The 26,888-nt window shown below is 51.5% G+C and overlaps 58 non-coding genes and 6 pseudogenes across 58 annotated transcripts; all 64 read right to left on the reverse strand.

Annotated features, from left to right (window-relative positions):
- Positions 1–266: 266 nt before the first annotated feature.
- LOC119347057 lies at positions 267–385 on the reverse strand. Its single transcript, XR_005168101.1, has one exon. It is a non-coding gene; the product is annotated as a 5S ribosomal RNA (ribosomal RNA).
- A 297-nt stretch (positions 386–682) lies between these two features.
- Positions 683–801, reverse strand: LOC119347063. The gene has a single exon (XR_005168107.1). It is a non-coding gene; the product is annotated as a 5S ribosomal RNA (ribosomal RNA).
- Positions 802–1,098: 297 nt separating this feature from the next.
- On the reverse strand, positions 1,099–1,217 carry LOC119347065. The gene has a single exon (XR_005168109.1). It is a non-coding gene; the product is annotated as a 5S ribosomal RNA (ribosomal RNA).
- A 405-nt stretch (positions 1,218–1,622) lies between these two features.
- Positions 1,623–1,741, reverse strand: LOC119347012. Its single transcript, XR_005168065.1, has one exon. It is a non-coding gene; the product is annotated as a 5S ribosomal RNA (ribosomal RNA).
- A 297-nt stretch (positions 1,742–2,038) lies between these two features.
- On the reverse strand, positions 2,039–2,157 carry LOC119347066. Its single transcript, XR_005168110.1, has one exon. It is a non-coding gene; the product is annotated as a 5S ribosomal RNA (ribosomal RNA).
- A 297-nt stretch (positions 2,158–2,454) lies between these two features.
- LOC119347062 lies at positions 2,455–2,573 on the reverse strand. Its single transcript, XR_005168106.1, has one exon. It is a non-coding gene; the product is annotated as a 5S ribosomal RNA (ribosomal RNA).
- Positions 2,574–2,870: 297 nt separating this feature from the next.
- On the reverse strand, positions 2,871–2,989 carry LOC119347067. Its single transcript, XR_005168111.1, has one exon. It is a non-coding gene; the product is annotated as a 5S ribosomal RNA (ribosomal RNA).
- Positions 2,990–3,286: 297 nt separating this feature from the next.
- On the reverse strand, positions 3,287–3,405 carry LOC119347074. Its single transcript, XR_005168117.1, has one exon. It is a non-coding gene; the product is annotated as a 5S ribosomal RNA (ribosomal RNA).
- Positions 3,406–3,702: 297 nt separating this feature from the next.
- Positions 3,703–3,821, reverse strand: LOC119347072. Its single transcript, XR_005168115.1, has one exon. It is a non-coding gene; the product is annotated as a 5S ribosomal RNA (ribosomal RNA).
- Positions 3,822–4,118: 297 nt separating this feature from the next.
- LOC119347077 lies at positions 4,119–4,237 on the reverse strand. Its single transcript, XR_005168120.1, has one exon. It is a non-coding gene; the product is annotated as a 5S ribosomal RNA (ribosomal RNA).
- Positions 4,238–4,534: 297 nt separating this feature from the next.
- On the reverse strand, positions 4,535–4,653 carry LOC119347047. The gene has a single exon (XR_005168092.1). It is a non-coding gene; the product is annotated as a 5S ribosomal RNA (ribosomal RNA).
- A 297-nt stretch (positions 4,654–4,950) lies between these two features.
- Positions 4,951–5,100, reverse strand: LOC119347023 (annotated as a pseudogene).
- A 297-nt stretch (positions 5,101–5,397) lies between these two features.
- Positions 5,398–5,516, reverse strand: LOC119347015. Its single transcript, XR_005168068.1, has one exon. It is a non-coding gene; the product is annotated as a 5S ribosomal RNA (ribosomal RNA).
- A 297-nt stretch (positions 5,517–5,813) lies between these two features.
- LOC119347078 lies at positions 5,814–5,932 on the reverse strand. The gene has a single exon (XR_005168121.1). It is a non-coding gene; the product is annotated as a 5S ribosomal RNA (ribosomal RNA).
- Positions 5,933–6,228: 296 nt separating this feature from the next.
- LOC119347048 lies at positions 6,229–6,347 on the reverse strand. The gene has a single exon (XR_005168093.1). It is a non-coding gene; the product is annotated as a 5S ribosomal RNA (ribosomal RNA).
- Positions 6,348–6,644: 297 nt separating this feature from the next.
- Positions 6,645–6,794, reverse strand: LOC119347024 (annotated as a pseudogene).
- A 297-nt stretch (positions 6,795–7,091) lies between these two features.
- Positions 7,092–7,210, reverse strand: LOC119347076. The gene has a single exon (XR_005168119.1). It is a non-coding gene; the product is annotated as a 5S ribosomal RNA (ribosomal RNA).
- A 297-nt stretch (positions 7,211–7,507) lies between these two features.
- Positions 7,508–7,626, reverse strand: LOC119347049. Its single transcript, XR_005168094.1, has one exon. It is a non-coding gene; the product is annotated as a 5S ribosomal RNA (ribosomal RNA).
- A 297-nt stretch (positions 7,627–7,923) lies between these two features.
- Positions 7,924–8,073, reverse strand: LOC119347025 (annotated as a pseudogene).
- A 297-nt stretch (positions 8,074–8,370) lies between these two features.
- On the reverse strand, positions 8,371–8,489 carry LOC119347016. Its single transcript, XR_005168069.1, has one exon. It is a non-coding gene; the product is annotated as a 5S ribosomal RNA (ribosomal RNA).
- Positions 8,490–8,786: 297 nt separating this feature from the next.
- LOC119347079 lies at positions 8,787–8,905 on the reverse strand. Its single transcript, XR_005168122.1, has one exon. It is a non-coding gene; the product is annotated as a 5S ribosomal RNA (ribosomal RNA).
- A 296-nt stretch (positions 8,906–9,201) lies between these two features.
- Positions 9,202–9,320, reverse strand: LOC119347051. Its single transcript, XR_005168096.1, has one exon. It is a non-coding gene; the product is annotated as a 5S ribosomal RNA (ribosomal RNA).
- Positions 9,321–9,617: 297 nt separating this feature from the next.
- Positions 9,618–9,767, reverse strand: LOC119347026 (annotated as a pseudogene).
- Positions 9,768–10,064: 297 nt separating this feature from the next.
- On the reverse strand, positions 10,065–10,183 carry LOC119347022. Its single transcript, XR_005168074.1, has one exon. It is a non-coding gene; the product is annotated as a 5S ribosomal RNA (ribosomal RNA).
- Positions 10,184–10,480: 297 nt separating this feature from the next.
- Positions 10,481–10,599, reverse strand: LOC119347018. Its single transcript, XR_005168071.1, has one exon. It is a non-coding gene; the product is annotated as a 5S ribosomal RNA (ribosomal RNA).
- Positions 10,600–10,896: 297 nt separating this feature from the next.
- On the reverse strand, positions 10,897–11,015 carry LOC119347073. Its single transcript, XR_005168116.1, has one exon. It is a non-coding gene; the product is annotated as a 5S ribosomal RNA (ribosomal RNA).
- Positions 11,016–11,312: 297 nt separating this feature from the next.
- LOC119347013 lies at positions 11,313–11,431 on the reverse strand. The gene has a single exon (XR_005168066.1). It is a non-coding gene; the product is annotated as a 5S ribosomal RNA (ribosomal RNA).
- A 297-nt stretch (positions 11,432–11,728) lies between these two features.
- On the reverse strand, positions 11,729–11,847 carry LOC119347053. Its single transcript, XR_005168097.1, has one exon. It is a non-coding gene; the product is annotated as a 5S ribosomal RNA (ribosomal RNA).
- A 297-nt stretch (positions 11,848–12,144) lies between these two features.
- On the reverse strand, positions 12,145–12,294 carry LOC119347027 (annotated as a pseudogene).
- A 297-nt stretch (positions 12,295–12,591) lies between these two features.
- On the reverse strand, positions 12,592–12,710 carry LOC119347017. The gene has a single exon (XR_005168070.1). It is a non-coding gene; the product is annotated as a 5S ribosomal RNA (ribosomal RNA).
- Positions 12,711–13,007: 297 nt separating this feature from the next.
- On the reverse strand, positions 13,008–13,126 carry LOC119347014. The gene has a single exon (XR_005168067.1). It is a non-coding gene; the product is annotated as a 5S ribosomal RNA (ribosomal RNA).
- Positions 13,127–13,422: 296 nt separating this feature from the next.
- On the reverse strand, positions 13,423–13,541 carry LOC119347054. The gene has a single exon (XR_005168098.1). It is a non-coding gene; the product is annotated as a 5S ribosomal RNA (ribosomal RNA).
- A 297-nt stretch (positions 13,542–13,838) lies between these two features.
- Positions 13,839–13,988, reverse strand: LOC119347028 (annotated as a pseudogene).
- Positions 13,989–14,285: 297 nt separating this feature from the next.
- Positions 14,286–14,404, reverse strand: LOC119347039. The gene has a single exon (XR_005168084.1). It is a non-coding gene; the product is annotated as a 5S ribosomal RNA (ribosomal RNA).
- Positions 14,405–14,701: 297 nt separating this feature from the next.
- LOC119347033 lies at positions 14,702–14,820 on the reverse strand. Its single transcript, XR_005168079.1, has one exon. It is a non-coding gene; the product is annotated as a 5S ribosomal RNA (ribosomal RNA).
- A 297-nt stretch (positions 14,821–15,117) lies between these two features.
- On the reverse strand, positions 15,118–15,236 carry LOC119347056. The gene has a single exon (XR_005168100.1). It is a non-coding gene; the product is annotated as a 5S ribosomal RNA (ribosomal RNA).
- Positions 15,237–15,533: 297 nt separating this feature from the next.
- Positions 15,534–15,652, reverse strand: LOC119347046. Its single transcript, XR_005168091.1, has one exon. It is a non-coding gene; the product is annotated as a 5S ribosomal RNA (ribosomal RNA).
- A 297-nt stretch (positions 15,653–15,949) lies between these two features.
- On the reverse strand, positions 15,950–16,068 carry LOC119347043. The gene has a single exon (XR_005168088.1). It is a non-coding gene; the product is annotated as a 5S ribosomal RNA (ribosomal RNA).
- A 297-nt stretch (positions 16,069–16,365) lies between these two features.
- LOC119347050 lies at positions 16,366–16,484 on the reverse strand. The gene has a single exon (XR_005168095.1). It is a non-coding gene; the product is annotated as a 5S ribosomal RNA (ribosomal RNA).
- A 296-nt stretch (positions 16,485–16,780) lies between these two features.
- LOC119347032 lies at positions 16,781–16,899 on the reverse strand. The gene has a single exon (XR_005168078.1). It is a non-coding gene; the product is annotated as a 5S ribosomal RNA (ribosomal RNA).
- Positions 16,900–17,196: 297 nt separating this feature from the next.
- Positions 17,197–17,315, reverse strand: LOC119347042. Its single transcript, XR_005168087.1, has one exon. It is a non-coding gene; the product is annotated as a 5S ribosomal RNA (ribosomal RNA).
- A 297-nt stretch (positions 17,316–17,612) lies between these two features.
- On the reverse strand, positions 17,613–17,731 carry LOC119347031. Its single transcript, XR_005168077.1, has one exon. It is a non-coding gene; the product is annotated as a 5S ribosomal RNA (ribosomal RNA).
- Positions 17,732–18,028: 297 nt separating this feature from the next.
- On the reverse strand, positions 18,029–18,147 carry LOC119347069. Its single transcript, XR_005168112.1, has one exon. It is a non-coding gene; the product is annotated as a 5S ribosomal RNA (ribosomal RNA).
- A 297-nt stretch (positions 18,148–18,444) lies between these two features.
- LOC119347035 lies at positions 18,445–18,563 on the reverse strand. Its single transcript, XR_005168081.1, has one exon. It is a non-coding gene; the product is annotated as a 5S ribosomal RNA (ribosomal RNA).
- Positions 18,564–18,860: 297 nt separating this feature from the next.
- LOC119347070 lies at positions 18,861–18,979 on the reverse strand. The gene has a single exon (XR_005168113.1). It is a non-coding gene; the product is annotated as a 5S ribosomal RNA (ribosomal RNA).
- A 297-nt stretch (positions 18,980–19,276) lies between these two features.
- LOC119347064 lies at positions 19,277–19,395 on the reverse strand. The gene has a single exon (XR_005168108.1). It is a non-coding gene; the product is annotated as a 5S ribosomal RNA (ribosomal RNA).
- Positions 19,396–19,692: 297 nt separating this feature from the next.
- On the reverse strand, positions 19,693–19,811 carry LOC119347044. Its single transcript, XR_005168089.1, has one exon. It is a non-coding gene; the product is annotated as a 5S ribosomal RNA (ribosomal RNA).
- A 297-nt stretch (positions 19,812–20,108) lies between these two features.
- LOC119347040 lies at positions 20,109–20,227 on the reverse strand. The gene has a single exon (XR_005168085.1). It is a non-coding gene; the product is annotated as a 5S ribosomal RNA (ribosomal RNA).
- A 297-nt stretch (positions 20,228–20,524) lies between these two features.
- LOC119347037 lies at positions 20,525–20,643 on the reverse strand. Its single transcript, XR_005168082.1, has one exon. It is a non-coding gene; the product is annotated as a 5S ribosomal RNA (ribosomal RNA).
- A 297-nt stretch (positions 20,644–20,940) lies between these two features.
- Positions 20,941–21,059, reverse strand: LOC119347029. The gene has a single exon (XR_005168075.1). It is a non-coding gene; the product is annotated as a 5S ribosomal RNA (ribosomal RNA).
- A 297-nt stretch (positions 21,060–21,356) lies between these two features.
- On the reverse strand, positions 21,357–21,475 carry LOC119347045. The gene has a single exon (XR_005168090.1). It is a non-coding gene; the product is annotated as a 5S ribosomal RNA (ribosomal RNA).
- Positions 21,476–21,772: 297 nt separating this feature from the next.
- LOC119347058 lies at positions 21,773–21,891 on the reverse strand. Its single transcript, XR_005168102.1, has one exon. It is a non-coding gene; the product is annotated as a 5S ribosomal RNA (ribosomal RNA).
- Positions 21,892–22,188: 297 nt separating this feature from the next.
- LOC119347021 lies at positions 22,189–22,307 on the reverse strand. Its single transcript, XR_005168073.1, has one exon. It is a non-coding gene; the product is annotated as a 5S ribosomal RNA (ribosomal RNA).
- A 297-nt stretch (positions 22,308–22,604) lies between these two features.
- LOC119347071 lies at positions 22,605–22,723 on the reverse strand. Its single transcript, XR_005168114.1, has one exon. It is a non-coding gene; the product is annotated as a 5S ribosomal RNA (ribosomal RNA).
- A 296-nt stretch (positions 22,724–23,019) lies between these two features.
- On the reverse strand, positions 23,020–23,138 carry LOC119347075. The gene has a single exon (XR_005168118.1). It is a non-coding gene; the product is annotated as a 5S ribosomal RNA (ribosomal RNA).
- A 297-nt stretch (positions 23,139–23,435) lies between these two features.
- LOC119347061 lies at positions 23,436–23,554 on the reverse strand. The gene has a single exon (XR_005168105.1). It is a non-coding gene; the product is annotated as a 5S ribosomal RNA (ribosomal RNA).
- A 297-nt stretch (positions 23,555–23,851) lies between these two features.
- LOC119347060 lies at positions 23,852–23,970 on the reverse strand. Its single transcript, XR_005168104.1, has one exon. It is a non-coding gene; the product is annotated as a 5S ribosomal RNA (ribosomal RNA).
- A 297-nt stretch (positions 23,971–24,267) lies between these two features.
- Positions 24,268–24,386, reverse strand: LOC119347041. Its single transcript, XR_005168086.1, has one exon. It is a non-coding gene; the product is annotated as a 5S ribosomal RNA (ribosomal RNA).
- A 297-nt stretch (positions 24,387–24,683) lies between these two features.
- LOC119347019 lies at positions 24,684–24,802 on the reverse strand. Its single transcript, XR_005168072.1, has one exon. It is a non-coding gene; the product is annotated as a 5S ribosomal RNA (ribosomal RNA).
- A 297-nt stretch (positions 24,803–25,099) lies between these two features.
- LOC119347038 lies at positions 25,100–25,218 on the reverse strand. The gene has a single exon (XR_005168083.1). It is a non-coding gene; the product is annotated as a 5S ribosomal RNA (ribosomal RNA).
- Positions 25,219–25,515: 297 nt separating this feature from the next.
- Positions 25,516–25,634, reverse strand: LOC119347030. Its single transcript, XR_005168076.1, has one exon. It is a non-coding gene; the product is annotated as a 5S ribosomal RNA (ribosomal RNA).
- Positions 25,635–25,931: 297 nt separating this feature from the next.
- LOC119347055 lies at positions 25,932–26,050 on the reverse strand. Its single transcript, XR_005168099.1, has one exon. It is a non-coding gene; the product is annotated as a 5S ribosomal RNA (ribosomal RNA).
- Positions 26,051–26,347: 297 nt separating this feature from the next.
- LOC119347059 lies at positions 26,348–26,466 on the reverse strand. Its single transcript, XR_005168103.1, has one exon. It is a non-coding gene; the product is annotated as a 5S ribosomal RNA (ribosomal RNA).
- A 297-nt stretch (positions 26,467–26,763) lies between these two features.
- Positions 26,764–26,882, reverse strand: LOC119347034. The gene has a single exon (XR_005168080.1). It is a non-coding gene; the product is annotated as a 5S ribosomal RNA (ribosomal RNA).
- Positions 26,883–26,888: the final 6 nt, after the last annotated feature.

Here is a 26,888-nt window from a genome sequence, read left to right on the forward strand (position 1 = left end):
TTGCCCCTCCCAGCTCCACTACAAAGACGATTGTACATTGCTTTGGCCGCTCCCTCTCAACTACGGAGACGAGTTTAACGCGGTTTCCACCCCTCCCTCTCAACCGCACCAGTGCACGCTTGCCGCGCCACAACGCCGACGCTGGACCCGTGAATCGTGAGCACCCAGCTATGACTTACCGCACTCGTGCAAAATAATAAAACACGGTAAATATATTACTTACACGTGCGTTTTGTTTTGCAAGCGGCGCGAAAAAAATTAAAAAGGGAATGCAACACGAGGACTTTCCAGGAGGTCACCCATCCTAGTACTACTCTCGCCCAAGCACGCTTAACTTCGGAGTTCTGATGGGATCCGGTGCTTTAGTGCTGGTATGATCACATCCGACATGTTACCCCGGTCTTCGTCCCTTATCCTTGCCCCTCCCAGCTCCACTACAAAGACGATTGTACATTGCTCTGGCCGCTCCCTCTCAACTACGGAGACGAGTTTAACGCGGTTTCCACCCCTCCCTCTCAACCTCACCAGTGCACGCTTGCCGCGCCACAACGCCGACGCTGGACCCGTGAATCGTGAGCACCCAGCTATGACTTACCGCACTCGTGCAAAATAATAAAACACGGTAAATATATTACTTACACGTGCGTTTTGTTTTGCAAGCGGCGCGAAAAAAATTAAAAAGGGAATGCAACACGAGGACTTCCCAGGAGGTCATCCATCCTAGTACTACTCTCACCCAAGCACGCTTAACTTCGGAGTTCTGATGGGATCCGGTGCTTTAGTGCTGGTATGATCGCATCCAACATGTTACCCCGGTCTTCGTCCCTTATCCTTGCCCCTCCCAGCTCCACTACAAAGACGATTGTACATTGCTTTGGGCGCTCCCTCTCAACTACGGAGACGAGTTTAACGCGGTTTCCACCCCTCCCTCTCAACCGCACCAGTGCACGCTTGCCGCGCCACAACGCCGACGCTGGACCCGTGAATCGTGAGCACCCAGCTATGACTTACCGCACTCGTGCAAAATAATAAAACACGGAAAATATATTACTTACACGTGCGTTTTGTTTTGCAAGCGGCGCGAAAAAAATTAAAAAGCGAATGCAACACGAGGACTTCCCAAGAGGTCACCCATCCTAGTACTACTCTCGCCCAAGCACGCTTAACTTTGGAGTTCTGATGGGATCCGGTGCTTTAGTGCTGGTATGATCGCATACGACATGTTACCCCGGTCTTCGTCCCTTATCCTTGCCCCTCCCAGCTCCACTACAAAGACGATTGTACATTGCTTTGGCCGCTCCCTCTCAACTACGGAGACGAGTTTAACGCGGTTTCCACCCCTCCCTCTCAACCGCACCAGTGCACGCTTGCCGCGCCACAACGCCGACGCTGGACCCGTGAATCGTGAGCACCCAGCTATGACTTACCGCACTCGTGCAAAATAATAAAACACGGTAAATATATTACTTACACGTGCGTTTTGTTTTGCAAGCGGCGCGAAAAAAATTAAAAAGGGAATGCAACACGAGGACTTCCCAGGAGGTCACCCATCCTAGTACTACTCTCGCCCAATACTTACACGTGCGTTTTGTTTTGCAAGCGGCGCGAAAAAAATTAAAAAGGGAATGCAACACGAGGACTTCCCAGGAGGTCACCCATCCTAGTACTACTCTCGCCCAAGCACGCTTAACTTCGGAGTTCTGATGGGATCCGGTGCTTTAGTGCTGGTATGATCGCATCCGACATGTTACCCCGGTCTTCGTCCCTTATCCTTGCCCCTCCCAGCTCCACTACAAACACGATTGTACATTGCTTTGGCCGCTCCCTCTCAACTACGGAGACGAGTTTAACGCGGTTTCCACCCCTCCCTCTCAACCGCACCAGTGCACGCTTGCCGCGCCACAACGCCGACGCTGGACCCGTGAATCGTGAGCACCCAGCTATGACTTACCGCACTCGTGCAAAATAATAAAACACGGTAAATATATTACTAACACGTGCGTTTTGTTTTGCAAGCGGCACGAAAAAAATTAAAAAGCGAATGCAACACGAGGACTTCCCAGGAGGTCACCCATCCTAGTACTACTCTCGCCCAAGCACGCTTAACTTCGGAGTTTTGATGGGATCCGGTGCTTTAGTGCTGGTATGATCGCATCCGACATGTTACCCCGGTCTTCGTCCCTTATCCTTGCCCCTCCCAGCTCCACTACAAAGACGATTGTACATTGCTTTGGCCGCTCCCTCTCAACTACGGAGACGAGTTTAACGCGGTTTCCATCCCTCCCTCTCAACCGCACCAGTGCACGCTTGCCGCACCACAACGCCGACGCTGGACCCGTGAATCGTGAGCACCCAGCTATGACTTACCGCACTCGTGCAAAATAATAAAACACGGTAAATATATTACTTACACGTGCGTTTTGTTTTGCAAGCGGCGCGAAAAAAATTAAAAAAGGAATGCAACACGAGGAATTCCCAGGAGGTCACCCATCCTAGTACTACTCTCGCCCAAGCACGCTTAACTTCGGAGTTCTGATGGGATCCGGTGCTTTAGTGCTGGTATGATCGCATCCGACATGTTACCCCGGTCTTCGTCCCTTATCCTTTCCCCTCCCAGCTCCACTACAAAGACGATTGTACATTGCTTTGGCCGCTCCCTCTCAACTACGGAGACGAGTTTAACGCGGTTTCCACCCCTCCCTCTCAACCGCACCAGTGCACGCTTGCCGCGCCACAACGCCGACGCTGGACCCGTGAATCGTGAGCACCCAGCTATGACTTACCGCACTCGTGCAAAATAATAAAACACGGTAAATATATTACTAACACGTGCGTTTTGTTTTGCAAGCGGCACGAAAAAAATTAAAAAGCGAATGCAACACGAGGACTTCCCAGGAGGTCACCCATCCTAGTACTACTCTCGCCCAAGCACGCTTAACTTCGGAGTTTTGATGGGATCCGGTGCTTTAGTGCTGGTATGATCGCATCCGACATGTTACCCCGGTCTTCGTCCCTTATCCTTGCCCCTCCCAGCTCCACTACAAAGACGATTGTACATTGCTTTGGCCGCTCCCTCTCAACTACGGAGACGAGTTTAACGCGGTTTCCATCCCTCCCTCTCAACCGCACCAGTGCACGCTTGCCGCGCCACAACGCCGACGCTGGACCCGTGAATCGTGAGCACCCAGCTATGACTTACCGCACTCGTGCAAAATAATAAAACACGGTAAATATATTACTTACACGTGCGTTTTGTTTTGCAAGCGGCGCGAAAAAAATTAAAAAAGGAATGCAACACGAGGACTTCCCAGGAGGTCACCCATCCTAGTACTACTCTCGCCCAAGCACGCTTAACTTCGGAGTTCTGATGGGATCCGGTGCTTTAGTGCTGGTATGATCGCATACAACATGTTACCCCGGTCTTCGTCCCTTATCCTTTCCCCTCCCAGCTCCACTACAAAGACGATTGTACATTGCTTTGGCCGCTCCCTCTCAACTACGGAGACGAGTTTAACGCGGTTTCCACCCCTCCCTCTCAACCGCACCAGTGCACGCTTGCCGCGCCACAACGCCGACGCTGGACCCGTGAATCGTGAGCATCCAGCTATGACTTACCGCACTCGTGCAAAATAATAAAACACGGTAAATATATTACTTACACGTGCGTTTTGTTTTGCAAGCGGCGCGAAAAAAATTAAAAAGAGAATGCAACATGAGGACTTCCCAGGAGGTCACCCATCCTAGTACTACTCTCGCCCAAGCACGCTTAACTTCGGAGTTTTGATGGGATCCGGTGCTTTAGTGCTGGTATGATCGCATCCGACTTGTTACCCCGGTCTTCGTCCCTTATCCTTGCCCCTCCCAGCTCCACTACAAAGACGATTGTACATTGCTTTGGCCGCTCCCTCTCAACTACGGAGACGAGTTTAACGCGGTTTCCACCCCTCCCTCTCAACCGCACCAGTGCACGCTTGCCGCGCCACAACGCCGACGCTGGACCCGTGAATCGTGAGCACCCAGCTATGACTTACCGCACTCGTGCAAAATAATAAAACACGGTAAATATATTACTTACACGTGCGTTTTGTTTTGCAAGCGGCGCGAAAAAAATTAAAACGGGAATGCAACACGAGAACTTCCCAGGAGGTCACCCATCCTAGTACTACTCTCGCCCAAGCACGCTTAACTTCGGAGTTTTGATGGGATCCGGTGCTTTAGTGCTGGTGTGATGACATCCAACATGTTACCCCGGTCTTCGTCCCTTATCCTTGCCCCTCCCAGCTCCACTACAAAGACGATTGTACATTGCTTTGGCCGCTCCCTCTCAACTACGGAGACGAGTTTAACGCGGTTTCCACCCCTCCCTCTCAACCGCACCAGTGCACGCTTGCCGCGCCACAACGCCAACGCTGGACCCGTGAATCGTGAGCACCCAGCTATGACTTACCGCACTCGTGCAAAATAATAAAACACGGTAAATATATTACTTACACGTGCGTTTTGTTTTGCAAGCGACGCGAAAAAAATTAAAAAGGGAATGCAACACGAGGACTTCCCAGGAGGTCACCCATCCTAGTACTACTCTCGCCCAAGCACGCTTAAATTCGGAGTTCTGATGGGATCCGGTGCTTTAGTGCTGGTATGATCGCATCCGACATGTTACCCCGGTCTTCGTCCCTTATCCTTGCCCCTCCCAGCTCCACTACAAAAACGATTGTACATTGCTTTGGCCGCTCCCTCTCAACTACGGAGACGAGTTTAACGCGGTTTCCACCCCTCCCTCTCAACCGCACCAGTGCACGCTTGCCGCGCCACAACGCCGACGCTGGACCCGTGAATCGTGAGCACCCAGCTATGACTTACCGCACTCGTGCAAAATAATAAAACACGGTAAATATATTACTTACACGTGCGTTTTGTTTTGCAAGCGGCGCGAAAAAAATTAAAAAGGGAATGCAACATGAGGACTTCCCAGGAGGTCACCCATCCTAGTACTACTCTCGCCCGAGGTCACCCATCCTAGTACTACTCTCGCCCAAGCACGCTTAACTTCGGAGTTTTGATGGGATCCGGTGCTTTAGTGCTGGTATGATCGCATCCGACATGTTACCCCGGTCTTCGTCCCTTAACGTTGCCCCTCCCAGCTCCACTACAAAGACGATTGTACATTGCTTTGGCCGCTACCTCTCAACTACGGAGACGAGTTTAACGCGGTTTCCACCCCTCCCTCTCAACCGCACCAGTGCACGCTTGCCGCGCCACAACGCCGACGCTGGACCCGTGAATCGTGAGCACCCAGCTATGACTTACCGCACTCGTGCAAAATAATAAAACACGGTAAATATATTACTAACACGTGCGTTTTGTTTTGCAAGCGGCACGAAAAAAATTAAAAAGCGAATGCAACACGAGGACTTCCCAGGAGGTCACCCATCCTAGTACTACTCTCGCCCAAGCACGCTTAACTTTGGAGTTTTGATGGGATCCGGTGCTTTAGTGATGGTATGATCGCATCCGACTTGTTACCCCGGTCTTCGTCCCTTATCCTTGCCCCTCCCAGCTCCACTACAAAGACGATTGTACATTGCTTTGGCCGCTCCCTTTCAACTACGGAGACGAGTTTAACGCGGTTTCCACCCCTCCCTCTCAACCGCACCAGTGCACGCTTGCCGCGCCACAACGCCGACGCTGGACCCGTGAATCGTGAGCACCCAGCTATGACTTACCGCACTCGTGCAAAATAATAAAACACGGTAAATATATTACTTACACGTGCGTTTTGTTTTGCAAGCGGCGCAAAAAAAATTAAAACGGGAATGCAACACGAGAACTTCCCAGGAGGTCACCCATCCTAGTACTACTCTCGCCCAAGCACGCTTAACTTCGGAGTTTTGATGGGATCCGGTGCTTTAGTGCTGGTGTGATGACATCCGACATGTTACCCCGGTCTTCGTCCCTTATCCTTGCCCCTCCCAGCTCCACTACAAAGACGATTGTACATTGCTTTGGCCGCTCCCTCTCAACTACGGAGACGAGTTTAACGCGGTTTCCACCCCTCCCTCTCAACCGCAGAGTGCACGCTTGCTGCGCCACAACGCCAACGCTGGACCCGTGAATCGTGAGCACCCAGCTATGACTTACCGCACTCGTGCAAAATAATAAAACACGGTAAATATATTACTTACACGTGCGTTTTGTTTTGCAAGCGACGCGAAAAAAATTAAAAAGGGAATGCAACACGAGGACTTCCCAGGAGGTCACCCATCCTAGTACTACTCTCGCCCAAGCACGCTTAAATTCGGAGTTCTGATGGGATCCGGTGCTTTAGTGCTGGTATGATCGCATCCGACATGTTACCCCGGTCTTCGTCCCTTATCCTTGCCCCTCCCAGCTCCACTACAAAAACGAGTGTACATTGCTTTGGCCGCTCCCTCTCAACTACGGAGACGAGTTTAACGCGGTTTCCACCCCTCCCTCTCAACCGCACCAGTGCACGCTTGCCGCGCCACAACGCCGACGCTGGACCCGTGAATCGTGAGCACCCAGCTATGACTTACCGCACTCGTGCAAAATAATAAAACACGGTAAATATATTACTTACACGTGCGTTTTGTTTTGCAAGCGGCGCGAAAAAAATTAAAAAGGGAATGCAACATGAGGACTTCCCAGGAGGTCACCCATCCTAGTACTACTCTCGCCCGAGGTCACCCATCCTAGTACTACTCTCGCCCAAGCACGCTTAACTTCGGAGTTTTGATGGGATCCGGTGCTTTAGTGCTGGTATGATCGCATCCGACATGTTACCCCGGTCTTCGTCCCTTATCGTTGCCCCTCCCAGCTCCACTACAAAGACGATTGTACATTGCTTTGGCCGCTACCTCTCAACTACGGAGCCGAGTTTAACGCGGTTTCCACCCCTCCCTCTCAACCGCACCAGTGCACGCTTGCCGCGCCACAACGCCGACGCTGGACCCGTGAATCGTGAGCACCCAGCTATGACTTACCGCACTCGTGCAAAATAATAAAACACGGTAAATATATTACTAACACGTGCGTTTTGTTTTGCAAGCGGCACGAAAAAAATTAAAAAGCGAATGCAACACGAGGACTTCCCAGGAGGTCACCCATCCTAGTACTACTCTCGCCCAATCACGCTTAACTTCGGAGTTTTGATGGGATCCGGTGCTTTAGTGCTGGTATGATCGCATCCGACTTGTTACCCCGGTCTTCGTCCCTTATCCTTGCCCCTCCCAGCTCCACTACAAAGACGATTGTACATTGCTTTGGCCGCTCCCTTTCAACTACGGAGACGAGTTTAACGCGGTTTCCACCCCTCCCTCTCAACCGCACCAGTGCACGCTTGCTGCGCCACAACGCCAACGCTGGACCCGTGAATCGTGAGCACCCAGCTATGACTTACCGCACTCGTGCAAAATAATAAAACACGGTAAATATATTACTTACACGTGCGTTTTGTTTTGCAAGCGACGCGAAAAAAATTAAAAAGGGAATGCAACACGAGGACTTCCCAGGAGGTCACCCATCCTAGTACTACTCTCGCCCAAGCACGCTTAAATTCGGAGTTCTGATGGGATCCGGTGCTTTAGTGCTGGTATGATCGCATCCGACATGTTACCCCGGTCTTCGTCCCTTATCCTTGCCCCTCCCAGCTCCACTACAAAAACGAGTGTACATTGCTTTGGCCGCTCCCTCTCAACTACGGAGACGAGTTTAACGCGGTTTCCACCCCTCCCTCTCAACCGCACCAGTGCACGCTTGCCGCGCCACAACGCCGACGCTGGACCCGTGAATCGTGAGCACCCAGCTATGACTTACCGCACTCGTGCAAAATAATAAAACACGGTAAATATATTACTTACACGTGCGTTTTGTTTTGCAAGCGGCGCGAAAAAAATTAAAAAGGGAATGCAACATGAGGACTTCCCAGGAGGTCACCCATCCTAGTACTACTCTCGCCCGAGGTCACCCATCCTAGTACTACTCTCGCCCAAGCACGCTTAACTTCGGAGTTTTGATGGGATCCGGTGCTTTAGTGCTGGTATGATCGCATCCGACATGTTACCCCGGTCTTCGTCCCTTAACGTTGCCCCTCCCAGCTCCACTACAAAGACGATTGTACATTGCTTTGGCCGCTACCTCTCAACTACGGAGACGAGTTTAACGCGGTTTCCACCCCTCCCTCTCAACCGCACCAGTGCACGCTTGCCGCGCCACAACGCCGACGCTGGACCCGTGAATCGTGAGCACCCAGCTATGACTTACCGCACTCGTGCAAAATAATAAAACACGGTAAATATATTACTAACACGTGCGTTTTGTTTTGCAAGCGGCACGAAAAAAATTAAAAAGCGAATGCAACACGAGGACTTCCCAGGAGGTCACCCATCCTAGTACTACTCTCGCCCAAGCACGCTTAACTTTGGAGTTTTGATGGGATCCGGTGCTTTAGTGATGGTATGATCGCATCCGACTTGTTACCCCGGTCTTCGTCCCTTATCCTTGCCCCTCCCAGCTCCACTACAAAGACGATTGTACATTGCTTTGGCCGCTCCCTTTCAACTACGGAGACGAGTTTAACGCGGTTTCCACCCCTCCCTCTCAACCGCACCAGTGCACGCTTGCCGCGCCACAACGCCGACGCTGGACCCGTGAATCGTGAGCACCCAGCTATGACTTACCGCACTCGTGCAAAATAATAAAACACGGTAAATATATTACTTACACGTGCGTTTTGTTTTGCAAGCGGCGCAAAAAAAATTAAAACGGGAATGCAACACGAGAACTTCCCAGGAGGTCACCCATCCTAGTACTACTCTCGCCCAAGCACGCTTAACTTCGGAGTTTTGATGGGATCCGGTGCTTTAGTGCTGGTGTGATGACATCCGACATGTTACCCCGGTCTTCGTCCCTTATCCTTGCCCCTCCCAGCTCCACTACAAAGACGATTGTACATTGCTTTGGCCGCTCCCTCTCAACTACGGAGACGAGTTTAACGCGGTTTCCACCCCTCCCTCTCAACCGCAGAGTGCACGCTTGCTGCGCCACAACGCCAACGCTGGACCCGTGAATCGTGAGCACCCAGCTATGACTTACCGCACTCGTGCAAAATAATAAAACACGGTAAATATATTACTTACACGTGCCTTTTGTTTTGCAAGCGACGCGAAAAAAATTAAAAAGGGAATGCAACACGAGGACTTCCCAGGAGGTCACCCATCCTAGTACTACTCTCGCCCAAGCACGCTTAAATTCGGAGTTCTGATGGGATCCGGTGCTTTAGTGCTGGTATGATCGCATCCGACATGTTACCCCGGTCTTCGTCCCTTATCCTTGCCCCTCCCAGCTCCACTACAAAAACGATTGTACATTGCTTTGGCCGCTCCCTCTCAACTACGGAGACGAGTTTAACGCGGTTTCCACCCCTCCCTCTCAACCGCACCAGTGCACGCTTGCCGCGCCACAACGCCGACGCTGGACCCGTGAATCGTGAGCACCTAGCTATGACTTACCGCACTCGTGCAAAATAATAAAACACGGTAAATATATTACTTACACGTGCGTTTTGTTTTGCAAGCGGCGCGAAAAAAATTAAAAAGGGAATGCAACATGAGGACTTCCCAGGAGGTCACCCATCCTAGTACTACTCTCGCCCGAGGTCACCCATCCTAGTACTACTCTCGCCCAAGCACGCTTAACTTCGGAGTTTTGATGGGATCCGGTGCTTTAGTGCTGGTATGATCGCATCCGACATGTTACCCCGGTCTTCGTCCCTTATCCTTGCCCCTCCCAGCTCCACTGCAAAGACGATTGTACATTGCTTTGGCCGCTACCTCTCAACTACGGAGACGAGTTTAACGCGGTTTCCACCCCTCCCTCTCAACCGCACCAGTGCACGCTTGCCGCGCCACAACGCCGACGCTGGACCCGTGAATCGTGAGCACCCAGCTATGACTTACCGCACTCGTGCAAAATAATAAAACACGGTAAATATATTACTAACACGTGCGTTTTGTTTTGCAAGCGGCACGAAAAAAATTAAAAAGCGAATGCAACACGAGGACTTCCCAGGAGGTCACCCATCCTAGTACTACTCTCGCCCAAGCACGCTTAATTTCGGAGTTTTGATGGGATCCGGTGCTTTAGTGCTGGTATGATCGAATCCGACATGTTACCCCGGTCTTCGTCCCTTATCCTTGCCCCTCCCAGCTCCACTACAAAGACGATTGTACATTGCTTTGGCCGCTCCCTCTCAACTACGGAGACGAGTTTAACGCGGTTTCCATCCCTCCCTCTCAACCGCACCAGTGCACGCTTGCCGCGCCACAACGCCGACGCTGGACCCGTGAATCGTGAGCACCCAGCTATGACTTACCGCACTCGTGCAAAATAATAAAACACGGTAAATATATTACTTACACGTGCGTTTTGTTTTGCAAGCGGCGCGAAAAAAATTAAAAAAGGAATGCAACACGAGGACTTCCCAGGAGGTCACCCATCCTAGTACTACTCTCGCCCAAGCACGCTTAACTTCGGAGTTCTGATGGGATCCGGTGCTTTAGTGCTGGTATGATCGCATACAACATGTTACCCCGGTCTTCGTCCCTTATCCTTTCCCCTCCCAGCTCCACTACAAAGACGATTGTACATTGCTTTGGCCGCTCCCTCTCAACTACGGAGACGAGTTTAACGCGGTTTCCACCCCTCCCTCTCAACCGCACCAGTGCACGCTTGCCGCGCCACAACGCCGACGCTGGACCCGTGAATCGTGAGCATCCAGCTATGACTTACCGCACTCGTGCAAAATAATAAAACACGGTAAATATATTACTTACACGTGCGTTTTGTTTTGCAAGCGGCGCGAAAAAAATTAAAAAGAGAATGCAACATGAGGACTTCCCAGGAGGTCACCCATCCTAGTACTACTCTCGCCCAAGCACGCTTAACTTCGGAGTTTTGATGGGATCCGGTGCTTTAGTGCTGGTATGATCGCATCCGACTTGTTACCCCGGTCTTCGTCCCTTATCCTTGCCCCTCCCAGCTCCACTACAAAGACGATTGTACATTGCTTTGGCCGCTCCCTCTCAACTACGGAGACGAGTTTAACGCGGTTTCCACCCCTCCCTCTCAACCGCACCAGTGCACGCTTGCCGCGCCACAACGCCGACGCTGGACCCGTGAATCGTGAGCACCCAGCTATGACTTACCGCACTCGTGCAAAATAATAAAACACGGTAAATATATTACTTACACGTGCGTTTTGTTTTGCAAGCGGCGCGAAAAAAATTAAAACGGGAATGCAACACGAGAACTTCCCAGGAGGTCACCCATCCTAGTACTACTCTCGCCCAAGCACGCTTAACTTCGGAGTTTTGATGGGATCCGGTGCTTTAGTGCTGGTGTGATGACATCCAACATGTTACCCCGGTCTTCGTCCCTTATCCTTGCCCCTCCCAGCTCCACTACAAAGACGATTGTACATTGCTTTGGCCGCTCCCTCTCAACTACGGAGACGAGTTTAACGCGGTTTCCACCCCTCCCTCTCAACCGCACCAGTGCACGCTTGCCGCGCCACAACGCCAACGCTGGACCCGTGAATCGTGAGCACCCAGCTATGACTTACCGCACTCGTGCAAAATAATAAAACACGGTAAATATATTACTTACACGTGCGTTTTGTTTTGCAAGCGACGCGAAAAAAATTAAAAAGGGAATGCAACACGAGGACTTCCCAGGAGGTCACCCATCCTAGTACTACTCTCGCCCAAGCACGCTTAAATTCGGAGTTCTGATGGGATCCGGTGCTTTAGTGCTGGTATGATCGCATCCGACATGTTACCCCGGTCTTCGTCCCTTATCCTTGCCCCTCCCAGCTCCACTACAAAAACGATTGTACATTGCTTTGGCCGCTCCCTCTCAACTACGGAGACGAGTTTAACGCGGTTTCCACCCCTCCCTCTCAACCGCACCAGTGCACGCTTGCCGCGCCACAACGCCGACGCTGGACCCGTGAATCGTGAGCACCCAGCTATGACTTACCGCACTCGTGCAAAATAATAAAACACGGTAAATATATTACTTACACGTGCGTTTTGTTTTGCAAGCGGCGCGAAAAAAATTAAAAAGGGAATGCAACATGAGGACTTCCCAGGAGGTCACCCATCCTAGTACTACTCTCGCCCGAGGTCACCCATCCTAGTACTACTCTCGCCCAAGCACGCTTAACTTCGGAGTTTTGATGGGATCCGGTGCTTTAGTGCTGGTATGATCGCATCCGACATGTTACCCCGGTCTTCGTCCCTTAACGTTGCCCCTCCCAGCTCCACTACAAAGACGATTGTACATTGCTTTGGCCGCTACCTCTCAACTACGGAGACGAGTTTAACGCGGTTTCCACCCCTCCCTCTCAACCGCACCAGTGCACGCTTGCCGCGCCACAACGCCGACGCTGGACCCGTGAATCGTGAGCACCCAGCTATGACTTACCGCACTCGTGCAAAATAATAAAACACGGTAAATATATTACTAACACGTGCGTTTTGTTTTGCAAGCGGCACGAAAAAAATTAAAAAGCGAATGCAACACGAGGACTTCCCAGGAGGTCACCCATCCTAGTACTACTCTCGCCCAAGCACGCTTAACTTTGGAGTTTTGATGGGATCCGGTGCTTTAGTGATGGTATGATCGCATCCGACTTGTTACCCCGGTCTTCGTCCCTTATCCTTGCCCCTCCCAGCTCCACTACAAAGACGATTGTACATTGCTTTGGCCGCTCCCTTTCAACTACGGAGACGAGTTTAACGCGGTTTCCACCCCTCCCTCTCAACCGCACCAGTGCACGCTTGCCGCGCCACAACGCCGACGCTGGACCCGTGAATCGTGAGCACCCAGCTATGACTTACCGCACTCGTGCAAAATAATAAAACACGGTAAATATATTACTTACACGTGCGTTTTGTTTTGCAAGCGGCGCAAAAAAAATTAAAACGGGAATGCAACACGAGAACTTCCCAGGAGGTCACCCATCCTAGTACTACTCTCGCCCAAGCACGCTTAACTTCGGAGTTTTGATGGGATCCGGTGCTTTAGTGCTGGTGTGATGACATCCGACATGTTACCCCGGTCTTCGTCCCTTATCCTTGCCCCTCCCAGCTCCACTACAAAGACGATTGTACATTGCTTTGGCCGCTCCCTCTCAACTACGGAGACGAGTTTAACGCGGTTTCCACCCCTCCCTCTCAACCGCAGAGTGCACGCTTGCTGCGCCACAACGCCAACGCTGGACCCGTGAATCGTGAGCACCCAGCTATGACTTACCGCACTCGTGCAAAATAATAAAACACGGTAAATATATTACTTACACGTGCGTTTTGTTTTGCAAGCGACGCGAAAAAAATTAAAAAGGGAATGCAACACGAGGACTTCCCAGGAGGTCACCCATCCTAGTACTACTCTCGCCCAAGCACGCTTAAATTCGGAGTTCTGATGGGATCCGGTGCTTTAGTGCTGGTATGATCGCATCCGACATGTTACCCCGGTCTTCGTCCCTTATCCTTGCCCCTCCCAGCTCCACTACAAAAACGAGTGTACATTGCTTTGGCCGCTCCCTCTCAACTACGGAGACGAGTTTAACGCGGTTTCCACCCCTCCCTCTCAACCGCACCAGTGCACGCTTGCCGCGCCACAACGCCGACGCTGGACCCGTGAATCGTGAGCACCCAGCTATGACTTACCGCACTCGTGCAAAATAATAAAACACGGTAAATATATTACTTACACGTGCGTTTTGTTTTGCAAGCGGCGCGAAAAAAATTAAAAAGGGAATGCAACATGAGGACTTCCCAGGAGGTCACCCATCCTAGTACTACTCTCGCCCGAGGTCACCCATCCTAGTACTACTCTCGCCCAAGCACGCTTAACTTCGGAGTTTTGATGGGATCCGGTGCTTTAGTGCTGGTATGATCGCATCCGACATGTTACCCCGGTCTTCGTCCCTTATCCTTGCCCCTCCCAGCTCCACTACAAAGACGATTGTACATTGCTTTGGCCGCTCCCTCTCAACTACGGAGACGAGTTTAACGCGGTTTCCACCCCTCCCTCTCAACCGCACCAGTGCACGCTTGCCGCGCCACAAAGCCGACGCTGGACCCGTGAATCGTGAGCACCCAGCTATGACTTACTGCACTCGTGCAAAATAATAAAACACGGTATATATATTACTTACACGTGCGTTTTGTTTTGCAAGCGGCGCGAAAAAAATTAAAAAGGGAATGCAACACGAGGACTTCCCAGGAGGTCACCCATCCTAGTACTACTCTCGCCCAAGCACGCTTAACTTCGGAGTTCTGATGGGATCCGGTGCTTTAGTGCTGGTATGATCGCATCCGACATGTTACCCCGGTCTTCGTCCCTTATCCTTGCCCCTCCCAGCTCCACTACAAAGACGATTGTACATTGCTTTGGCCGCTCCCTCTCAACTACGGAGACAAGTTTAACGCGGTTTCCACCCCTCCCTCTCAACCGCACCAGTGCACGCTTGCCGCGCCACAACGGCGACGCTGGACCCGTGAATCGTGAGCACCCAGCTATGACTTATCGCACTCGTGCAAAATAATAAAACACGGTAAATATATTACTTACACGTGTGTTTTGTTTTGCAAGCGGCGCGAAAAAAATTAAAAAGGGAATGCAACACGAGGACTTCCCAGGAGGTCACCCATCCTAGTACTACTCTCGCCCAAGCACGCTTAACTTCAGAGTTCTGATGGGATCCGGTGCTTTAGTGCTGGTATGGTCGCATCCGACATGTTACCCCGGTCTTTGTCCCTTATCCTTGCCCCTCCCAGCTCCACTACAAAGACGATTGTACATTGCTTTGGCCGCTCCCTCTCAACTACGGAGACGAGTTTAACGCGGTTTCCACCCCTCCCTCTCAACCGCACCAGTACACGCTTGCCGCGCCACAACGCCGACGCTGGACCCGTGAATCGTGAGCACCCAGCTATGACTTACCGCACTCGTGCAAAATAATAAAACACGGCAAATATATTACTTACACGTGCGTTTTGTTTTGCAAGCGGCGCGAAAAAATTTAAAAAGGGAATGCAACACGAGGACTTCCCAGGAGGTCACCCATCCTAGTACTTCTCTCGCCCAAGCACGCTTAACTTTGGAGTTCTGATGGGATCCGGTGCTTTAGTGCTGGTATGATCGCATACGACATGTTACCCCGGTCTTCGTCCCTTATCCTTGCCCCTCCCAGCTCCACTACAAAGACGATTGTACATTGCTTTGGCCGCTCCCTCTCAACTACGGAGACGAGTTTAACGCGTTTTCCACCCCTCGCTCTCAACCGCACCAGTGCACGCTTGCTGCGCCACAACGCCGACGCTGGACCCGTGAATCGTGAGCACCCAGCTATGACTTACCGCACTCGTGCAAAATAATAAAACACGGTAAATATATTACTTACACGTGCGTTTTGTTTTGCAAGCGGCGCGAAAAAAATTAAAAAGGGAATGCAACACAAGGACTTCCCAGGAGGTCACCCATCCTAGTACTACTCTCACCCAAGCACGCTTAACTTCGGAGTTCTGATGGGATCCGGTGCTTTAGTGCTGGTATGATCGCATCCGACATGTTACCCCGGTCTTCGTCCCTTATCCTTGCCCCTCCCAGCTCCACTACAAAGACGATTGTACATTGCTTTGGCCGCTCCCTCTCAACTACGGAGACGAGTTTAACGCGGTTTCCACCCCTCCCTCTCAACCGCACCAGTGCACGCTTGCCGCGCCACAACGCCGACGCTGGACCCGTGAATCGTGAGCACCCAGCTATTGCTTACCGCACTCGTCCAAAATAATAAAACACGGTAAATATATTACTTACACGTGCGTTTTGTTTTGCAAGCGGCGCGAAAAAAATTAAAAAGGGAATGCAACACGAGGACTTCCCAGGAGGTCACCCATCCTAGTACTACTCTCGCCCAAGCATGCTTAACTTCGGAGTTCAGATGGGATCCGGTGCTTTAGTGCTGGTATGATCGCATCCGACATGTTACCCCGGTCTTCGTCCCTTATCCTTGCCCCTCCCAGCTCCACTACAAAGACGATTGTACATTGCTTTGGCCGCTCCCTCTCAACTACGGAGACGAGTTTAACGCGGTTCCCACCCCTCCCTCTCAACCGCACTAGTGCACGCTTGCCGCGCCACAACGCCGACGCTGGACCCGTGAATCGTGAGCACCCAGCTATGACTTACCGCACTCGTGCAAAATAATAAAACACGGTAAATATATTACTTACACGTGCGTTTTGTTTTGCAAGCGGCGCCAAAAAAATTAAAAAGGGAATGCAACACGAGGACTTCCCAGGAGGTCACCCATCCTAGTACTACTCTCGCCCAAGCACGCTTAACTTCGGAGTTCTGATGGGATCCGGTGCTTTAGTGCTGGTATGATCGCATCCGAGATGTTACCCCGGTCTTCGTCCCTTATCCTAGCCCTCCCAGCTCCACTACAAAGCCGATTGTACATTGCTTTGGCCGCTCCCTCTCAACTACGGAGACGAGTTTAACGCGGTTTCCACCCCTCCCTCTCAACCGCACCAGTGCACGCTTGCCGCGCCACAACGCCGACGCTGGACCCGTGAATCGTGAGCACCCAGCTATGACTTACCGCACTCGTGCAAAATAATAAAACACGGTAAATATATTACTTACACGTGCGTTTTGTTTTGCAAGCGGCGCGAAAAAAATTAAAAAGGGAATGCAACACGAGGACTTCCCAGGAGGTCACCCATCCTAGTACTACTCTCGCCCAAGCACACTTAACTTCGGAGTTCTGATGGGATCCGGTGCTTTAGTGCTGGTATGATCGCATCCGACATGTTACCCCGGTCTTCGTCCCTTATCCTTGCCCCTCCCAGCTCCACTACAAAGCCGATTGTACATTGCTTTGGCTGCTCCCTCTCAACTACGGAGACGAGTTTAACGCGGTTTCCACCCCTCCCTCTCAACCGCACCAGTGCACGCTTGCCGCGCCACAACGCCGACGCTGGACCCGTGAATCGTGAGCACCCAGCTATGACTTACCGCACTCGTGCAAAATAATAAAACACGGTAAATATATTACTTACACGTGCGTTTTGTTTTGCAAGCGGCGCGAAAAAAATTAAAAAGGGAATGCAACACGAGGACTTCCCAGGAGGTCACCCATCCTAGTACTACTCTCGCCCAAGCACGCTTAACATCGGAGTTCTGATGGGATCCGGTGCTTTAGTGCTGGTATGATCGCATCCGACATGTTACCCCGGTCTTCGTCCCTTATCCTTGCCCCTCCCAGCTCCACTACAAAGACGATTGTACATTGCTTTGGCCGCTCCCTCTCAACTACGGAGACGAGTTTAACGCGGTTTCCACCCCTCCCTCTCAACCGCACCAGTGCACGCTTGCCGCGCCACAATGCCGACGCTGGACCCGTGAATCGTGAGCACCCAGCTATTGCTTACCGCACTCGTGCAAAATAATAAAACACGGTAAATATATTACTTACACGTGCGTTTTGTTTTGCAAGCGGCGCGAAAAAAATTAAAAAGGGAATGCAACACGAGAACTTCCCAAGAGGTCACCCATCCTAGTACTACTCTCGCCCAAGCACGCTTAACTTCGGAGTTCTGACGGGATCCGGTGCTTTAGTGCTGGTATGATCGCATCCGACATGTTACCCCGGTCTTCGTCCCTTATCCTTGCCCCTCCCAGCTCCACTACAAAGACGATTATACATTGCTTTGGCCGCTCCCTCTCAACTACGGAGACGAGTTTAACGCGGTTTCCACCCCTCCCTCTCAACCGCACCAGTGCACGCTTGCCGCGCCACAACGCCGACGCTGGACCCGTGAATCGTGAGCACCCAGCTATGACTTACCGCACTCGTGCAAAATAATAAAACACGGTAAATATATTACTTACACGTGCGTTTTGTTTTGCAAGCGGCGCGAAAAAAATTAAAAAGGGAATGCAACACGAGGATTTCCCAGGAGGTCACCCATCCTAGTACTACTCTCGCCCAAGCACGCTTAACTTCGGAGTTCTGATGGGATCCGATGCTTTAGAGCTGGTATGATCGCATCCGACATGTTACCCCGGTCTTCGTCCCTTATCCTTGCCCCTCCCAGCTCCACTACAAAGACGATTGTACATTGCTTTGGCCGCTCCCTCTCAACTACGGAGACGAGTTTAACGCGGTTTCCACCCCTCCCTCTCAACCGCACCAGTGAACGCTTGCCGCGCCACAACGCCGACGCTGGACCCGTGAATCGTGAGCACCCAGCTATGACTTACCGCACTCGTGCAAAATAATAAAACACGGTAAATATATTACTTACACGTGCGTTTTGTTTTGCAAGCGGCGCGAAAAAAATTAAAAAGGGAATGCAACACGAGGACTTCCCAGGAGGTCACCCATCCTAGTACTACTCTCGCCCAAGCACGCTTAACTTCGGAGTTCTGATGGGATCCGGTGCTTTAGTGCTGGTATGATCGCATCTGACATGTTACCCCGGTCTTCGTCCCTTATCCTTGCCCCTCCCAGCTCCACTACAAAGACGATTGTACATTGCTTTGGCCGCTCCCTCTCAACTACGGAGACGAATTTAACGCGGTTTCCACCCCTCCCTCTCAACCGCACCAGTGCACGCTTGCCGCGCCACAACGCCGACGCTGGACCCGTGAATCGTGAGCACCCAGCTATGACTTACCGCACTCGTGCAAAATAATAAAACACGGTAAATGTATTACTTACACGTGCGTTTTGTTTTGCAAGCGGCGCGAAAAAAATTAAAAAGAGAATGCAACACGAGGACTTCACAGGAGGTCACCCATCCTAGTACTATTCTCGCCCAAGCACGCTTAACTTCGGAGTTCTGATGGGATCCGGTGCTTTAGTGTTGGTATGATTGCATCCGACATATTACCCCGGTCTTCGTCCCTTATCCTTGCCCCTCCCAGCTCCACTACAAAGACGATTGTACATTGCTTTGGCCGCTCCCTCTCAACTACGGAGACGAGTTTAACGCGGTTTCCACCCCTCCCTCTCAACCGCACCAGTGCACGCTTGCCGCGCCACAACGCCGACGCTGGACCCGTGAATCGTGAGCACCCAGCTATGACTTACCGCACTCGTGCAAAATAATAAAACACGGTAAATATATTACTTACACGTGCGTTTTGTTTTGCAAGCGGCGCGAAAAAAATTAAAAAGGGAATGCAACACGAGGACTTCCCAGGAGATCACCCATCCTAGTACTACTCTCGCCCAAGCACGCTTAACATCGGAGTTCTGATGGGATCCGGTGCTTTAGTGCTGGTATGATCGCATCCGACATGTTACCCCGGTCTTCGTCCCTTGTCCTTGCCCCTCCCAGCTCCACTACAAAGACGATTGTACATTGCTTTGGCCGCTCCCTCTCAACTACGGAGACGAGTTTAACGCGGTTTCCACCCCTCCCTCTCAACCGCACCAGTGCACGCTTGCCACGCCACAACGCCGACGCTAGACCCGTGAATCGTGAGCACCCAGCTATGACTTACCGTACTCGTGCAAAATAATAAAGCACGGTAAATATATTACTTACACGTGCGTTTTGTTTTGCAAGCGGCGCGAAAAAAATTAAAAAGGGAATGCAACACGAGGACTTCCCAGGAGGTCACCCATCCTAGTACTACTCTCGCCCAAGCACGCTTAACTTCGGAGTTCTGATGGGATCCGGTGCTTTAGTGCTGGTACGATCGCATACGACATGTTACCCCGGTCTTCGTCCCTTATCCTTGCCCCTCCCAGCTCCACTACAAAGACGATTGTACATTGCTTTGGCCGCTCCCTCTCAACTACGGAGACGAGTTTAACGCGGTTTCCACCCCTCCCTCTCAACCGCACCAGTGCACGCTTGCCGCGCCACAACGCCGACGCTGGACCCGTGAATCGTGAGCACCCAGCTATGACTTACCGCACTCGTGCAAAATAATAAAACACGGTAAATATATTACTTACACGTGCGTTTTGTTTTGCAATCGGCGCGAAAAAAATTAAAACGGGAATGCAACACGAGGACTTCCCAGGAGGTCACCCATCCTAGTACTACTCTCGCCCAAGCACGCTTAACTTTGGAGTTCTGATGGGATCCGGTGCTTTAGTGCTGGTATGATCGCATCCGACATGTTACCCCGGTCTTCGTCCCTTATTCTTGCCCCTCCCAGCTCCACTACAAAGACGATTGTACATTGCTTTGGCCGCTCCCTCTCAACTACGGAGACGAGTTTAACGCGGTTTCCACCCCTCCCTCTCAACCGCACCAGTGCACGCTTGCCGCGCCACAACGCCGACGCCGGACCCGTGAATCGTGAGCACCCAGCTATGACTTACCGCACTCGTGCAAAATAATAAAACACGGTAAATATATTACTTACACGTGCGTTTTGTTTTGCAAGCGGCGCGAAAAAAATTAAAAAGGGAATGCAACACGAGGACTTCCCAGGAGATCACCCATCCTAGTACTACTCTCGCCCAAGCACGCTTAACTTCGGAGTTCTGATGGGATCCGGTGCTTTAGTGCTGGTATGATCGCATCCGACATGTTACCCCGGTCTTCGTCCCTTGTCCTTGCCCCTCCCAGCTCCACTACAAAGACGATTGTACATTGCTTTGGCCGCTCCCTCTCAACTACGGAGACGAGTTTAACGCGGTTTCCACCCCTCCCTCTCAACCGCACCAGTGCACGCTTGCCACGCCACAACGCCGACGCTAGACCCGTGAATCGTGAGCACCCAGCTATGACTTACCGTACTCGTGCAAAATAATAAAGCACGGTAAATATATTACTTACACGTGCGTTTTGTTTTGCAAGCGGTGCGAAAAAAATTAAAAAGGGAATGCAACACGAGGACTTCCCAGGAGGTCACCCATCCTAGTACTACTCTCGCCCAAGCACGCTTAACTTCGGAGTTCTGATGGGATCCGGTGCTTTAGTGCTGGTATGATCGCATACGACATGTTACCCCGGTCTTCGTCCCTTATCCTTGCCCCTCCCAGCTCCACTACAAAGACGATTGTACATTGCTTTGGCCGCTCCCTCTCAACTACGGAGACGAGTTTAACGCGGTTTCCACCCCTCCCTCTCAACCGCACCAGTGCACGCTTGCCGCGCCACAACGCCGACGCTGGACCCGTGAATCGTGAGCACCCAGCTATGACTTACCGCACTCGTGCAAAATAATAAAACACGGTAAATATATTACTTACACGTGCGTTTTGTTTTGCAAGCGGCGCGAAAAAAATTAAAAAGGGAATGCAACACGAGGACTTCCCAGGAGGTCACCCATCCTAGTACTACTCTCGCCCAAGCACGCTTAACTTCAGAGTTCTGATGGGATCCGGTGCTTTAGTGCTGGTATGATCACATCCGACATGTTACCCCGGTCTTCGTCCCTTATCCTTGCCCCTCCCAGCTCCACTACAAAGACGATTGTACATTGCTTTGGCCGCTCCCTCTCAACTACGGAGACGAGTTTAACGCGGTTTCCACCCCTCCCTCTCAACCGCACCAGTGCACGCTTGCCGCGCCACAACGCCGACGCTGGACCCGTGAATCGTGAGCACCCAGCTATGACTTACCGCACTCGTGCAAAATAATAAAACACGGTAAATATATTACTTACACGTGCATTTTGTTTTGCAAGCGGCGCGAAAAAAATTAAAAAGGGAATGCAACACGAGGACTTCCCAGGAGGTCACCCATCCTAGTACTACTCTCGCCCAAGCACGCTTAACTTTGGAGTTCTGATGGGATCCGGTGCTTTAGTGCTAGTATGATCGCATCCGACATGTTACCCCGGTCTTCGTCCCTTATCCTTGCCCCTCCCAGCTCCACTACAAAGACGATTGTACATTGCTTTGGCCGCTCCCTCTCAACTACGGAGACGAGTTTAACGCGGTTTCCACCCCTCCCTCTCAACCGCACCAGTGCACGCTTGCCGCGCCACAACGCCGACGCTGGACCCGTGAATCGTGAGCACCCAACTATGACTTACCGCACTCGTGCAAAATAATAAAACACGGTAAATATATTACTTACACGTGCGTTTTGTTTTGCAAGCGGCGCGAAAAAAATTAAAAAGGGAATGCAACACGAGGACTTCCCAGGAGGTCACCCATCCTAGTAGTACTCTCGCCCAAGCACGCTTAACTTCCGAGTTCTGATGGGATCCGATGCTTTACTGCTGGTATGATCGCATCCGACATGTTAACCCGGTCTTCGTCCCTTATCCTTGCCCCTCCCAGCTCCACTATAAAGACGATTGTACATTGCTTTGGCCGCTCCCTCTCAACTACGGAGACGAGTTTATCGCGGTTTCCACCCCTCCCTCTCAACCGCACCAGTGCACGCTTGCCGCGCCACAATGCCGACGCTGGACCCGTGAATCGTGAGCACCCAGCTATGACTTACCGCACTCGTGCAAAATAATAAAACACGGTAAATATATTACTTACACGTGTGTTCTGTTTTGCAAGCGGCGCGAAAAAAATTAAAAAGGGAATGCAACACGAGGACTTTCCAAGAGGTCACCCATCCTAGTACTACTCTCGCCCAAGCACGCTTAACTTCGGAGTTCTGATGGGATTCGGTGCTTTAGTGCTGGTATGATCGCATCCGACATGTTACCCCGGTCTTCGTCCCTTATCCTTGCCCCTCCCAGCTCCACTACAAAGACGATTGTACATTGCTTTGGCCGCTCCCTCTCAACTACGGAGACGAGTTTAACGCGGTTTCCACCCCTCCCTCTCAACCGCACCAGTGCACGCTTGCCGCGCCACAACGCCGACGCTGGACCCGTGAATCGTGAGCACCCAGCTATGACTTACCGCACTCGTGCAAAATAATAAAACATGGTAAATATATTACTTACACGTGCGTTTTGTGTTGCAAGCGGCGAAAAAAAATTAAAAAGGGAATGCAACACGAGGACTTCCCAGGAGGTCACCCATCCTAGTACTACTCTCGCCCAAGCACGCTTAACTTCGGAGTTATGATTGGATCCGGTGCTTTAGTGCTGGTATGATCGCATCCGACATGTTACCCCGGTCTTCGTCCCTTATCCTTGCCCCTCCCAGCTCCACTACAAAGACGATTGTACATTGCTTTGGCCGCTCCCTCTCAACTACGGAGACGAGTTTAACGCGGTTTCCACCCCTCCCTCTCAACCGCACCAGTGCACGCTTGCCGCGCCACAACGCCGACGCTGGACCCGTGAATCGTGAGCACCCAGCTATGACTTACCGCACTCGTGCAAAATAATAAAACACGGTAAATATATTACTTACACGTGCGTTTTGTTTTGCAAGCGGCGCGAAAAAAATTAAAAAGGGAATGCAACACGAGGACTTCCCAGGAGGTCACCCATCCTAGTGCTACTCTCGCCCAAGCACGCTTAACTTCGGAGTTCTGATGGGATCCGGTGCTTTAGTGCTGGTATGATCGCATCCGACATGTTACCCCGGTCTTCGTCCCTTATCCTTGCCCCTCCCAGCTGCACTACAAAGACGATTGTACATTGCTTTGGCCGCTCCCTCTCAACTACGGAGACGAGTTTAACGCGGTTTCCACCCCTCCCTCTCAACCGCACCAGTGCACGATTGCCGCGCCACAACGCCGACGCTGGACCCGTGAATCGTGAGCACCCAGCTATGACTTACCGCACTCGTGCAAAATAATAAAACACGGTAAATATATTACTTACACGTGCGTTTTGTTTTGCAAGCGGCGCGAAAAAAATTAAAAAGGGAATGCAACACGAGGACTTCCCAGGAGGTCACCCATCCTAGTACTACTCTCGCCCAAGCACGCTTAACTTCGGAGTTCTGATGGGATCCGATGCTTTAGTGCTGGTATGATCGCATCAGACATGTTACCCCGGTCTTCGTCCCTTATTCTTGCCCCTCCCAGCTCCACTACAAAGACGATTGTACATTGCTTTGGCCGCTCCCTCTCAACTACGGAGACGAGTTTAACGCGGTTTCCACCCCTCCCTCTCAACCGCACCAGTGCACGCTTGCCGTGCCACAACGCCGACGCTGGACCCGTGAATCGTGAGCACCCAGCTATGACTTACCGCACTCGTGCAAAATAATAAAACACGGTAAATATATTACTTACACGTGCGTTTTGTTTTGCAAGCGGCGCGAAAAAAATTAAAAAGGGAATGCAACACGAGGACTTCCCAGGAGGTCACCCATCCTAGTACTACTCTCGCCCAAGCACGCTTAACTTTGGAGTTCTGATGGGATCCGGTGCTTTAGTGCTGGTATGATCGCATCCGACATGTTACCCCGGTCTTCGTCCCTTATTCTTGCCCCTCCCAGCTCCACTACAAAGACGATTGTACATTGCTTTGGCCGCTCCCTCTCAACTACGGAGACGAGTTTAACGCGGTTTCCACCCCTCCCTCTCAACCGCATCAGTGCACGCTTGCCGCGCCACAACGCCGACGCTGGACCCGTGAATCGTGAGCACCCAGCTATGACTTACCGCACTCGTGCAAAATAATAAAACACGGTAAATATATTACTTACACGTGCGTTTTGTTTTGCAAGCGGCGCGAAAAAAATTAAAAAGGGAATGGAACACGAGGACTTCCCAGGAGGTCACCCATCCTAGTACTACTCTTGCCCAAGCACGCTTAACTTCGGAGTTCTGATGGGATCCGGTCCTTTAGTACTGGTATGATCGCATCCGACATGTTACCCCGGTCTTCGTCCCTTATCCTTGCCCCTCCCAGCTCCACTACAAAGACGATTGTACATTGCTTTGGCCGCTCCCTCTCAACTACGGAGACGAGTTTAACGCGGTTTCCACCCCTCCCTCTCAACCGCACCAGTGCACGCTTGCCGCGCCACAACGCCGACGCTGGACCCGTGAATCGTGAGCACCCAGCTATGACTTACCGCACTCGTGCAAAATAATAAAACACGGTAAATATATTACTTACACGTGCGTTTTGTTTTGCAAGCGGCGCGAAAAAAATTAAAAAGGGAATGCAACACGAGGACTTCCCAGGAGATCACCCATCCTAGTACTACTCTCGCCCAAGCACGCTTAACTTCGGAGTTCTGATGGGATCCGGTGCTTTAGTGCTGGTATGATCGCATCCGACATGTTACCCCGGTCTTCGTCCCTTGTCCTTGCCCCTCCCAGCTCCACTACAAAGACGATTGTACATTGCTTTGGCCGCTCCCTCTCAACTACGGAGACGAGTTTAACGCGGTTTCCACCCCTCCCTCTCAACCGCACCAGTGCACGCTTGCCACGCCACAACGCCGACGCTAGACCCGTGAATCGTGAGCACCCAGCTATGACTTACCGTACTCGTGCAAAATAATAAAGCACGGTAAATATATTACTTACACGTGCGTTTTGTTTTGCAAGCGGTGCGAAAAAAATTAAAAAGGGAATGCAACACGAGGACTTCCCAGGAGGTCACCCATCCTAGTACTACTCTCGCCCAAGCACGCTTAACTTCGGAGTTCTGATGGGATCCGGTGCTTTAGTGCTGGTATGATCGCATACGACATGTTACCCCGGTCTTCGTCCCTTATCCTTGCCCCTCCCAGCTCCACTACAAAGACGATTGTACATTGCTTTGGCCGCTCCCTCTCAACTACGGAGACGAGTTTAACGCGGTTTCCACCCCTCCCTCTCAACCGCACCAGTGCACGCTTGCCGCGCCACAACGCCGACGCTGGACCCGTGAATCGTGAGCACCCAGCTATGACTTACCGCACTCGTGCAAAATAATAAAACACGGTAAATATATTACTTACACGTGCGTTTTGTTTTGCAAGCAACGCGAAAAAAATTAAAAAGGGAATGCAACACGAGGACTTCCCAGGAGGTCACCCATCCTAGTACTACTCTCGCCCAAGCACGCTTAACTTCAGAGTTCTGATGGGATCCGGTGCTTTAGTGCTAGTATGATCGCATCCGACATGTTACCCCGGTCTTCGTCCCTTATCCTTGCCCCTCCCAGCTCCACTACAAAGACGATTGTACATTGCTTTGGCCGCTCCCTCTCAACTACGGAGACGAGTTTAACGCGGTTTCCACCCCTCCCTCTCAACCGCACCAGTGCACGCTTGCCGCGCCACAACGCCGACGCTGGACCCGTGAATCGTGAGCACCCAGCTATGACTTACCGCACTCGTGCAAAATAATAAAACACGGTAAATATATTACTTACACGTGCGTTTTGTTTTGCAAGCGGCGCGAAAAAAATTAAAAAGGGAATGCAACACGAGGACTTCCCAGGAGGTCACCCATCCTAGTACTACTCTCGCCCAAGCACGCTTAACTTCGGAGTTCTGATAAGATCCGGTGCTTTAGTGCTGGTATGATCGCATCCGACATGTTACCCCGGTCTTCGTCCCTTATACTTGCCCCTCCCAGGTCCACTACAAAGACGATTGTACATTGCTTTGGCCGCTCCCTCTCAACTACGGAGACGAGTTTAACGCGGTTTCCACCCCTCCCTCTCAACCGCACCAGTGCACGCTTGCCGCGCCACAACGCCGACGCTGGACCCGTGAATCGTGAGCACCCAGCTATGACTTACCGCACTCGTGCAAAATAATAAAACACGGTAAATATATTACTTACACGTGCGTTTTGTTTTGCAAGCGGCGCGAAAAAAATTAAAAAGGGAATGCAACACGAGGACTTCCCAGGAGGTCACCCATCCTAGTACTACTCTCGCCCAAGCACGCTTAACTTCAGAGTTCTGATGGGATCCGGTGCTTTAGTGCTGGTATGATCGCATCCGACATG

This window comes from Triticum dicoccoides, unplaced genomic scaffold, assembly GCF_002162155.2.
Source record: "Triticum dicoccoides isolate Atlit2015 ecotype Zavitan unplaced genomic scaffold, WEW_v2.0 scaffold57785, whole genome shotgun sequence".
In the NCBI taxonomy this organism is placed as follows: Eukaryota; Viridiplantae; Streptophyta; class Magnoliopsida; order Poales; family Poaceae; genus Triticum; species Triticum dicoccoides.